Source organism: Hemiscyllium ocellatum, chromosome 46 (assembly GCF_020745735.1).
Source record: "Hemiscyllium ocellatum isolate sHemOce1 chromosome 46, sHemOce1.pat.X.cur, whole genome shotgun sequence".
In the NCBI taxonomy this organism is placed as follows: Eukaryota; Metazoa; Chordata; class Chondrichthyes; order Orectolobiformes; family Hemiscylliidae; genus Hemiscyllium; species Hemiscyllium ocellatum.
In genome coordinates this window covers 2,590,883-2,601,425 of record NC_083446.1, presented here as the reverse complement: position 1 = coordinate 2,601,425, position 10,543 = coordinate 2,590,883, and the positions used below count along the sequence as shown (strand labels likewise).

The 10,543-nt window shown below is 55.5% G+C and overlaps 1 protein-coding gene across 1 annotated transcript in view; it reads right to left on the bottom strand.

Moving 5' to 3' along the window:
- Positions 1 to 5,398: 5,398 nt before the first annotated feature.
- Positions 5,399 to 10,543, bottom strand: part of LOC132836303 (endosialin-like) — a 15,274-nt gene continuing 10,129 nt past the window's right edge. Inside the window, exon 3 of the mRNA XM_060855709.1 lies at positions 5,399 to 7,489. The gene's annotated coding sequence lies outside the window, so the exon portion shown is untranslated. The remainder of the gene's footprint in view (positions 7,490 to 10,543) is intronic.

The window sequence follows — 10,543 nt, the reverse complement described above, 5'->3', positions numbered from 1 at the left end:
GTACCTGTATGTGTGTCTGTGTGTATATGGATGAGTGTGTCTGAGAGAGTGTGTGTGTGAATGTATCTTTATGAGTGTGTGTGGGTATTTATGTGTGTGTGTTTGTGTGTGTGAGAGAGAGTGTGTGGGTGTATATGTGTGTGCGTGACTGAGAGTGTGAGTGTGTGTTTGTATGAGTGTGCGAGTGAGTGTGTGTGTGTCTGTGTGTGTTTGTGAGTGAATGTGCAGGCATGTGTGAGTGAATGTGTGAGTGTGTGTGTGAGTGTGTGTGTGTGTGTGTGTGTGTGTGCGTGAGTGAATGTGTGAGAGTGTGGGTGAGTGTGTGTGTGTGAGTGTGTGTGTGTGTGTGTGTGTGTGTGAGTGTGTGTGTGTGAATGTGTGTGTGTGTGTGTGTATGAGTGAATAGGCGAGCGTGTGTGTGTATGTGTGTGTGAGTGTGTGTGCGTGTGTGTGTGTGTGTGTGTGTGTGCGAGTGTGTGTGTGTGTGTGGGACAGTTGTGTGTACGTTTGTTGAGCAGCTACTCTCCGGGCTCTGAGTTCTCGATGGTGTCTCGGGTTACTGGGGACGCTCCTGGGGAAGATGTTACCTCCCTGACCCCCTTCATAAAGTAAGAGAACATTCATCTGCACGGAATGTTCATCTTGGTACCAATCCAAACAGATTCCCAGGAAGAGACTGCAACTTGTTCTGATTAAGTTTCCATCCACACGGTGTCTGCTCATCAGGGAAGGTATCGGCCAGACACACACACACACACACACACACAGACACAGACACACACGCACACTCGCACAGACACACACACACAGACACAAACACAGACACACACAAACACAGACACACACACACAGACGTACACAAACACACACACAGACACACACACAGACGCACAGACACACACACACATGCACACACACACATACAGACACACTCGCACAGACACACACACACACACTCGCACAGACACACACACACACTCGCACAGACACACACACACAGACGTACACAGACGCACAGACACACACACACATGCACACACACACACACACAGACACACTCGCACAAACACACACACACACACTCGCACAGACACACACACAGACACACACACACACACGGGCACAGACACACACACATACACACAGACACATACACACACAGACACACATACACACACAGACACAGACACACACATACAGACACACAGACACAAACACACAGACACATACACACACACAGCCATGCACACACACACACAGACACACACAGACAGACAGTCAGACACACTGTCAGATAAGTACTCACAAAGATAGACACACACACACACAGACAGGCACACAGGCGAATAGATACTGACATAGATAGACACACATATTCTGACAGACAGGCACAGGCAGACAAACACACACAAAAACAGACACACACACAGATAGGTGCACTCAGACAGACACACATCCAGACAGGCACACAAACAGAGACACACACTCAGGCAGACACACGCGCACACAGACAGGCGCAGGCAGACATACATACAGACTTGACAGACAGACAGACACACACACACACAGAGGCACATACACAGACAGACACACAAACAGGTACACAGACACAGACAGGTATACACTCAGACAGACACACACACACACAGGCAGGCAGATACACACATACAGACACACAGGCACACACACACACAGACAGGTACAGGCAGACAGACACATATATACAAACAAACACGCACTAACAGACACACACATACAAACACACAAACAGGCACACACACTCACAGGCAGAAGGACTTAAAGATACAAACACAAACAGGCAGAGAGAACCACAACAGTGGGTTGGGGGGGGGGGGGAGGCGGTGAAAGGTGAAGAGGATGTTGCAGTTGCTGGGACCCAGGTAGAGACTGTACTCACTGTGGGTTCCCCGGGTCTGTATTTGTACTGATCTGCAGCAATACGCAAAGTACCCCACACTCTGGGCACCTGGGAGAGAGTCTGATCACAATCCCCCTCCCCACTCCCTTTAATATCCCACCCAGTCTAATCCCACTCTCCCCCCTCACTCCCCACTCCCTTTAATATCCCACCCAGTCTAATCCCACTCTCCCCCCTCACTCCCCGCTCCCTTTAATATCCCACCCAGTCTGATCCCACTCTCCCCCCTCACTCCCCACTCCCTTTAATATCGCACCCAGTCTAATCCCACTTTGATGGGGGGACAGTGTAGAGAGAGCTTTACCCTCTATCAAGCCCCATGCTGTCCCTGTCCTGGGAGTGTTTGATGAGGGGATTGGTGGTGAAGAGGGAGTTTGTCTCTGTATCTCCCCTCGCCATCTGCTTCCAGTTGATGTTAAGTCAGTGAGGAATTATTTCAGCTGTTGTATTTCAGGAATTATACAAAGTAAATAAAAATTTTATATGGAAATTATGTGTTCGGCCAAAGTGCATAAATGGGAATGGAAACCACATTGCTTACAGTGTCCATGTTCCGATTAGGCCTCAGGCTCAACAAGGGCTGAATATTTCAAACTTTGTCATCTTGGAGATAGTTTTTGTCCACAATGGCTCTTCGCTTGTTAACCCTTAAACCCCCACACAGTCCCCTGAGGGAGTTCCGCAGTGTTGGAGGGTCAGTGCTGAGGGAGTGCCGCACTGTCAGAGGATTAGTGCTGAGGGAGTGGGCACTGTCGGAGGGTCAGTGCTGTGGGAGTGGGCACTGTCAGAAGGTCAGTGCTGAGGGAGCGTGCACTGTCAGAGGGTCAGTGCTGAGGGAGTGCCGCACTGTCAGAGGGTCAGTGCTGAGGGAGTGGACACTGTCAGAGGATCAGTGCTCAGGGAGTGGACACTGTCGGAGGGTCAGTGCTGAGGGAGTGGGCACTGTCGGAGGGTCAGTGCTGAGGGAGTGGGCACTGTTGGAGGGTCTGTGCTGAGGGAGTGGGCACTGTCGGAGGGTCAGTGCTGAGGGAGTGCCGCACTGTTGGAGAGTCAGTGCTAAGGGAGTGGGCACTGTCAGAAAGTCAGTGCTGAGGGAGTGCCGCACTGTCAGAGGGTCAGTGCTGAGGGAGCGTGCACTGTCAGAGGGTCAGTGCTGAGGGAGTGCCGCACTGTCGGAGGGTCAGTGCTGAGGGAGTGGACACTGTCGGAGGGTCAGTGCTGAGGGAGTGCCGCACTGTCAGAGGGTCAGTGATGAGGGAGTGGGCACTGTCGGAGGGTCAGTGCTGAGGGAGTGCCGCAATGTCAGAGGGTCAGTGCTGAGGGAGTGGGCACAGTCGGTGGGTCAGTGCTGAGGGAGCGGGCACTGTCAGAAGGTCAGTGCTGAGTGAGCGGGCACTGTCAGAGGGTCAGTGCTGAGGGAGCGGGCACTGTCAGAGGGTCAGTGCTGAGGGAGCGGGCACTGTCGGAGGGTCAGTGCTGAGGGAGCGGGCACTGTCGGAGGGTCAGTGCTGAGGGAGCGGGCACTGTCAGGGGGTCAGTGCTGAGGGAGCGGGCACTGCCGGAGGGTCAGTGCTGAGGGAGCGGGCACTGTCGGAGGGTCAGTGCTGAGGGAGTGAGTCCCGAGTCGAGTTTGAGCAGAGTCCTTCCTGGAGGTTGGTCAGTTGGACAGAAGCATTGTGTAAAACGAGGATGGAATGTGCTCCGATGTGGAGCTGATGCTCGGGAACGTGGAATGCTGGCCTGGATTGTGGCTCTGATTCCGGAGTCAGACTGTGAGGGCAGGCACTGAGAGAGTGGGATAAGGTTAAGGATCCTGTTGGCTTTGTGATCACCAAATCTCTGTGTGTACTTGATGCAGCGCCTGGTGTTTGGCACCCAGCCTGGAGTCTCTGGGCTAAGCTGTCGATGATGACCCACCCACCGCCCAGCAACATCACAGTGTTCCCTCTCGCTCTCCGACTCCTCCAGGCAGCCTTTCTGTCTGCGGCCTATTGTTCAGGCCTTAGCCTGATTCATCTTCCACTGCCTCAGCCTCACAGAGGTCGCTGTCTCAGTCCTTTCCTCTTTCAGCTGCTCAGGACACCCTCAGACATCCCGACGTTCAGCGACTCCGTCCGGAGATGCCCCTTGAGCTGAGGGTTTCGCTCAGGCCCCATCGGAGGGCAGGCCCCGGTCTGCTCTTAAAGAGGTTTAAGCAGGGGGCTGAATGGCTTCCTGCTGTTCCTGTGGGACAGGCTGGAGGAGAGGGGCTGAATGGCTTCCTGCTGTTCCTGTGGGACAGGCTGGAGGAGAGGGGCTGAATGGCTTCCTGCTATTCGTACCTGGTTTCCATCACGTTGCTGTCCGTGTCAAACTGGCTGCTGTGTTTATGGCAGTGACCCCATTTCAAGGTGACTTTGGAAAATGTTGGAAACATTGTCCTGAGCAGGTTCCGAGGCTGGGAATCCTGCAGCGAGTAACTCCCCTCCTGACTCCCCCCAAAGCCTGTCCCACCATCTACAAGGCCCAAGGCAGGAGGGGGAGGGAACACTCCCCACTTGCCCCTGGATGGGGGCAGCTCCAACAACACTCAAGAAGCTCGACACCATCCAGGGACAAAGCAGCCCCCGCTGGATTGGCCCCACCCCCACAAACACCCCCTCCCTCCCTCCCTCCCCCCACCGACGCTCAGTAGCAGCAGTGTGTACCAGCTACAAGATACACTGCAGAAACTCACCAAAGACCCTCAGGCAGCACCTTCCAAACCCACGGCCACTTCCATCCAGAAGGACAAGGGGCAGCAGGTACACGGGAACCCCACCCCCTGCACGTTCCCCCCCGAGCCCCTCACCATCCCGACTTGGAAATATCTCGCCGTTCCCTCAGTGTGGCTGGGTCAGAATCCTGGGATTCCCTCCCTAAGGGACACTGTGGGTCTACCCACAGCACATGGACTGCAGCGGGTCAAGGAGGCAGCTCACCCCCCACCTCCTCAAGGGGGCAACTAGGGACAGGGCAGGGACAGCACAGGGTCAGATAGAGTAAAGCTTCCTCTACACTGTCCCCCACCAAACACTCCCAGGACAGGGACAGCACAGGGTTAGATACAGAGTAAAGCTCCCTCTACACTGTCCCCCATCAAACACTCCCAGGACAGGGACAGCACAGGGTTGGATACAGAGTCAAGTTCCCTCTACACTGTCCCCCATCAAACACTCCCAGGACAGGGACAGCACGGGGTTAGATACAGAGTAAAGCTCCCTCTACACTGTCCCCCCATCAAATAATCCTAGGGACAGGGACAGGGACAGCACGGGGTTAGATAAAAGGTAAAGTTCCCTCTACACACACACATACACTCTGTGTCACACACTCAGGAAGTGGGACCTGGAGCAGCCTCCCGTCTCTCCACATACTTCCGGGCTGGATGCTGCCTGAAAGTTGTGACGTCAAACATTAAACTCCCTGAACAACGCCTCATGAAAGAAAAATAGTTTATTTATTTGAAATTGTCTTCAATGTGCATTAGTGTCAGGCACCATATCATCAGCACGGTTCACTACATTCAGGACAGGGCCCGGGGGGCTGGGGTATATCAGGGAGAGACCCCAACAGGAGGGTCTCATTCACACACTCAATAACGTCTGGTTATACTCAGCTCAACCCCACATTCTACCCACCGCCCGCCGAACTGCAGACCGAGCACTGACTGACAGGGGGCTCACAGGGGCTGTAGGAACCTGATCACATCAGGAAAAGGGACTGTCTCCCCTCCCTCAGCACTGACCCTCCGACAGTGCCCACTCCCTCAGCACTGACCCTCCGACAGTGCCCGCTCCCTCAGCACTGACTCTCCAACAGTGCCCACTCCCTCAGCACTGACTTTCCGACAGTGCAGCACTCCCTCAGCACTGACCCTCCAACAGTGCCCACTCCCTCAGCACTGACCCTCCGACAGTGCCCACTTCCTCAGCACTGACCCTCCGACAGTGCCCACTCCCTCAGCACTGACCCTCCGACAGTGCCCACCCCCTCCGCACTGACCCTCCGACAGTGCCCACCCCATCAGCACTGCCACTCCGATAGTGCTCCCTCCCTCAGCGCTGACCCTCCGACAGTGCCCGATCCCTTAGCACTGACCCTCCAACAGTGCCCCGTTTCCTCAGCACTGACCTTCTGACAGTGCCCACCCCCACTGCACTGACCCTCCGACAGTGTCCACCCCGTCAACACTGACTCTCTGACAGTGCCCGTTCCCTCAGCACTGACCCTCTAACAGTGCCCACTCCCACAGCACTGACCCTCCGACAGTGTCCACCCCATCAGCACTCATCCTCTGACAGTGTCCATTCCTTCAGCACTGACCCTCTGACAGTGCCCGCTCCCTCAGCACTGACCCTCCGATAGTGTGCCCACTCCCTCAGCACTGACCCTCCGATAGTGTGCCCACTCCCTCAGTGCCGGGTGATGACTCAGTGTTCAGGGATGATGAAGCCAGTCAGAAGGGAGTCTGGAGGTTCCCCAGGGGTTTGAAGAGATGGATTATGGGATAGTAAAGTGGGTTGGCTTTGGGATCTCCAACGTGACTGTGTGAGGGGTCAGCCCTCAGCTGTATCTGTCAGCCTCTGGATCAGAGTCAAGTGGGCTACTCCGAACCTGTTCCCCGTCAGAGAGATGCGAGCATGTATGGTCCATCCCTAATTACCCCAAGGGCATAAAAAGAGTCTGCTACACGTGGGACTGGAGTCACGTGTAGGGCAGACCGGGTAAGGACGGCAAAGTTCCTTCCCTGAAGGAAATCGGGTCAGAGATGGGATCCATGGCCCCCACCAAGCTGATAGTCCCAGATCCGTATTGAATGGTTTCCGGATTCCGTGTCCAGTGACATCTCCACCACCTTGCCATCTTAGTTTCATTCCCAATCCTTCACATATTCCCACGCCATTCCCAATCCTATTACCTCTTCCCACCCTTTTCGCAATCCCATTCCCAATTCCATTCCCAACCCTACACCCATTCCCAATTCAAATTCCAATTCTATTCCCAGTCCATTCTCAATCCTATACTCATTCTCACCCATTCCCAACCCTGTACCCATTCCTAATCCTACACCCACGCCCACCCCATTCCCAATCCTGCGCCCAATCCCACATCATTCTCACTTCCATTCCCAAACCTACTCCCATCCCCACCACCGCCCTCCCCCTCAACCATGTTGACCCTGGACCTGAGATGGCGGACTGAGACCCCACCATATCGGTGGGTGAGACGGTCAGAGGGAGGCCGAAGGGGGGAGATGTTGAGGGTGGGTGAGGTGGGTGCTGATCGGAGGGGACTGGGAGTGAGTGGTCGCGTGGGTTACACAGCGCGGATTGGCCACTGGGCATCGTAACGCCCCAAACAATTCAGGCAAGTTCCAGGCCCAATAGCCGTCAGTTCACCAGGTCCATAAACAATCAATTAAAAACAGAGAAATCCCGAGAGAAGGAAGCAGTGTTGGCTGAAGAAGAGAACGGTAGCTTCAGTCTTCTGGGAGCACCATCACCTCTTCCCGGTGTGAGGCAGAATCGACTGTAGGTGGAAAGATCACAGGGCGTGGATTAGAGAGAAGGTTACACCCTGGAGGAGATCACCCACCCAGGCCCAGGCTGCACAGCTCAAACACCTCACCGTCAAACACACACACCCACACACACACACACACAGACACACACACACACACACAGACACACACACACACACCAACACACACCCACACACACACACACACCCACACACACACACACCCACCCACACACACACACCCACCCACACACACCCACACAGACACACAAACACAGACACACACACACACAGACACACACAGACACACACACACACACCCACACACACACACACCCACCCACACACACACACACACCCACACACACCCACACACACACACACCCACACAGACACACAAACACAGACACACACACACAGACACACACAAACACACAGACACACACACATACACTCACACACATACACAGACACACACGCATACACACACACACCACACACATACACAGACACACACAGACACTCACACACATACACAGACACACAGACACACCACACACACAGACACAGACACATACACAGACACACACACACGCATACACACTACACACAGACACACACAGACTCACACACAGACACACACACACACATACACACAGACACACACACACAGACACACACACACACCACACACACAGACACAGACACATACACAGACACACACACACGCATACACACTACACACAGACACACACACACAGACACACACAGACACACACCACACACAGACACACACACACACACACACAGGAATGTGGGAGTGACCCGGGCGGTCTGGGTTCGGTTACATTGGCTGGAGGATCAATCTCAGCCTCAGGACCCCCGGGAGAACACCCCCAGCACCACTTTTTGTCCAATACTGGCACTGGGATCTTTTATACCCCTCCCCCGCCCCCCCCCACCCCCCACCCACAGTCGCCCCATCCCCACCACAACCCGATAGGGCAGACAAGGTCAGGGTTTAATGAAACATGAGAGAAAGGTGACAGAGATAGGGAGGGGGTGTAGGGGCTGGAGGGGGTTACAGAGATAGGGAGGGGGTTACAGAGATAGGGAGGGGGGTTACAGAGATAGGGAGGGGGTGAAGGGGCTGGAGGGGGTTACAGAGATAGGGACGGGGTTACAGAGATAGGGAGGGGGGTTACAGAGATAGGGAGGGGGTGAAGGGGCTGGAGGGGGTTACAGAGATAGGGAGGGGCTGTAGGGGCCGGAGGGGGTTACAGAGATAGGGAGGGGGTGTAGGGGGCTGGAGGGGGTTACAGAGATAGGGAGGGGGTGAAGGGGCTGGAGGGGGGGTTACAGGGTCAGCGTGGGGGTGTGTATACGGTTAGTGAGGGACTTGTTTGAACACGATGAAGTCTGGACATTGATGACTTGCCCACTCCCTCCCCTCTCCCCCTCCCCCTCCCCCTGTTCCCCAGCTCCCGAAGGGACGTGCAGATGGAAACGAGAGAACCGTTGTGTTCCTGTGCCTGAGGCAGGAGCTGTGTGTGTCCACAATCTGTCCAACCCATCAGCAGCTCCAGGGCCCAGGCCGAGGGATCTCTGCCTGCCAGGCCTCAGTACAAACACTCCGGGGAACAGGAGACTTCCCGACCACTGGAATCCATCCAGTATCCGAAGGGGAGAGTGGGTGGTGGGTGGGTGGGTGGTCCGGGGAGCAGGCAGGGAGTTAGCTGATCTGTCAGGGAGAGGGGAGACTGAATGAAGCAGCGAGATCCCAGGCTGGATCCCAGTAACTCTCCACAAGCCCTCACAACAGGATCGCGGGGTGGGGGGGAGGGGCAGTGGGGGATGGGGGGGCGAGGCGGAAAGGTGGTGGGGGGGGATGGGGGAGACAGTGGGGGGTGGGAGATTCTCTGTGTCAGGGTCCGGGGGGGAGGGGGTCAGTGGGGGGATGGGGGATTCTCTGTGTCAGGGTTCGGGGGGGGGAGGGGGGGGGCAGTGGGGGGATGGGGGATTCTCTGTGTCAGGGTCCGGCGGGGGGGGAGGGGGTCAGTGGGGGGATGGGGGATTCTCTGTGTCAGGGTCCGGCGGGGGGGGAGGGGGTCAGTGGGGGGATGGGGGATTCTCTGTGTCAGGGTCCGGCGGGGGGGGGGAGGGGGGGCAGTGGGGGGATGGGGGATTCTCTGTGTCAGGGTCCGGGGGGGGGGGGAGGGGGGGCAGTGGGGGATGGGGGATTCTCTGTGTCAGGTTTAAGATTCTCTCTAAGAGTTTGTAGGTTTAAGATTCTGTCTTTCGGCGGTTGTCAGTTTCAGACTCTCGTTAAGGGGTCGTGGGTTTAAGATTTTCTCTTTAAGTGGTTGTGAGTTGAAGGTTCTGTCTTTAAGGGACTGAATCTTTGAAACAATCACATCGAGCAGGGTCGAAGGTGTGTGATTCTCGCTGGAAGCAAATGGAAAGGAAGTTCCTCACCAAAAACAGAATCCTGGATCAGCATCTCCCCTTCCCGAGCGTCTGAGACCGACACTCACTCAATTAGCAAGAGATTCCACCATCCAAGAGAGAGAGAGAGACACACACACACACACACTCCCCTCTCGTAGTGTCTGTGTGTGTGTGTGTGTGTGTGTGTGTGTGTGTGTGGGGAGAGCTGCCCCCTCACCCCACCCCCCCAGATTACGACCCTCCCTTACAGGAGACACAGACAAATGCAGCAAGGTCCTGTCTGAAGGCTGCGTTCAGGAGAGCTGAGTGTGGAGGGAGTGGGAGCTGGAAACCGAGGCTGGAGATGGGATTTGCTCTGCTCTCTCTCCAGGGACCACAGATTTCATTCCCATCTCCTGTCCGGTCTCCAAAGAGATCCTGCAGTGGGATGGATGCTGTGGGTAGGATGGTAACTCCGAGGTTCCTGTCTTTGGCAGAGCCCCTGCCCTGGACCAGAGTGATTTCCCATCTGAGACACAACAGACACTCTCTCAACAAACAGGAAAGGCCAATGGAACCCATGGGCCAGGCACAACGGTTCCTGCCTGTAACAGATACACAGTTCCACCCAAACTG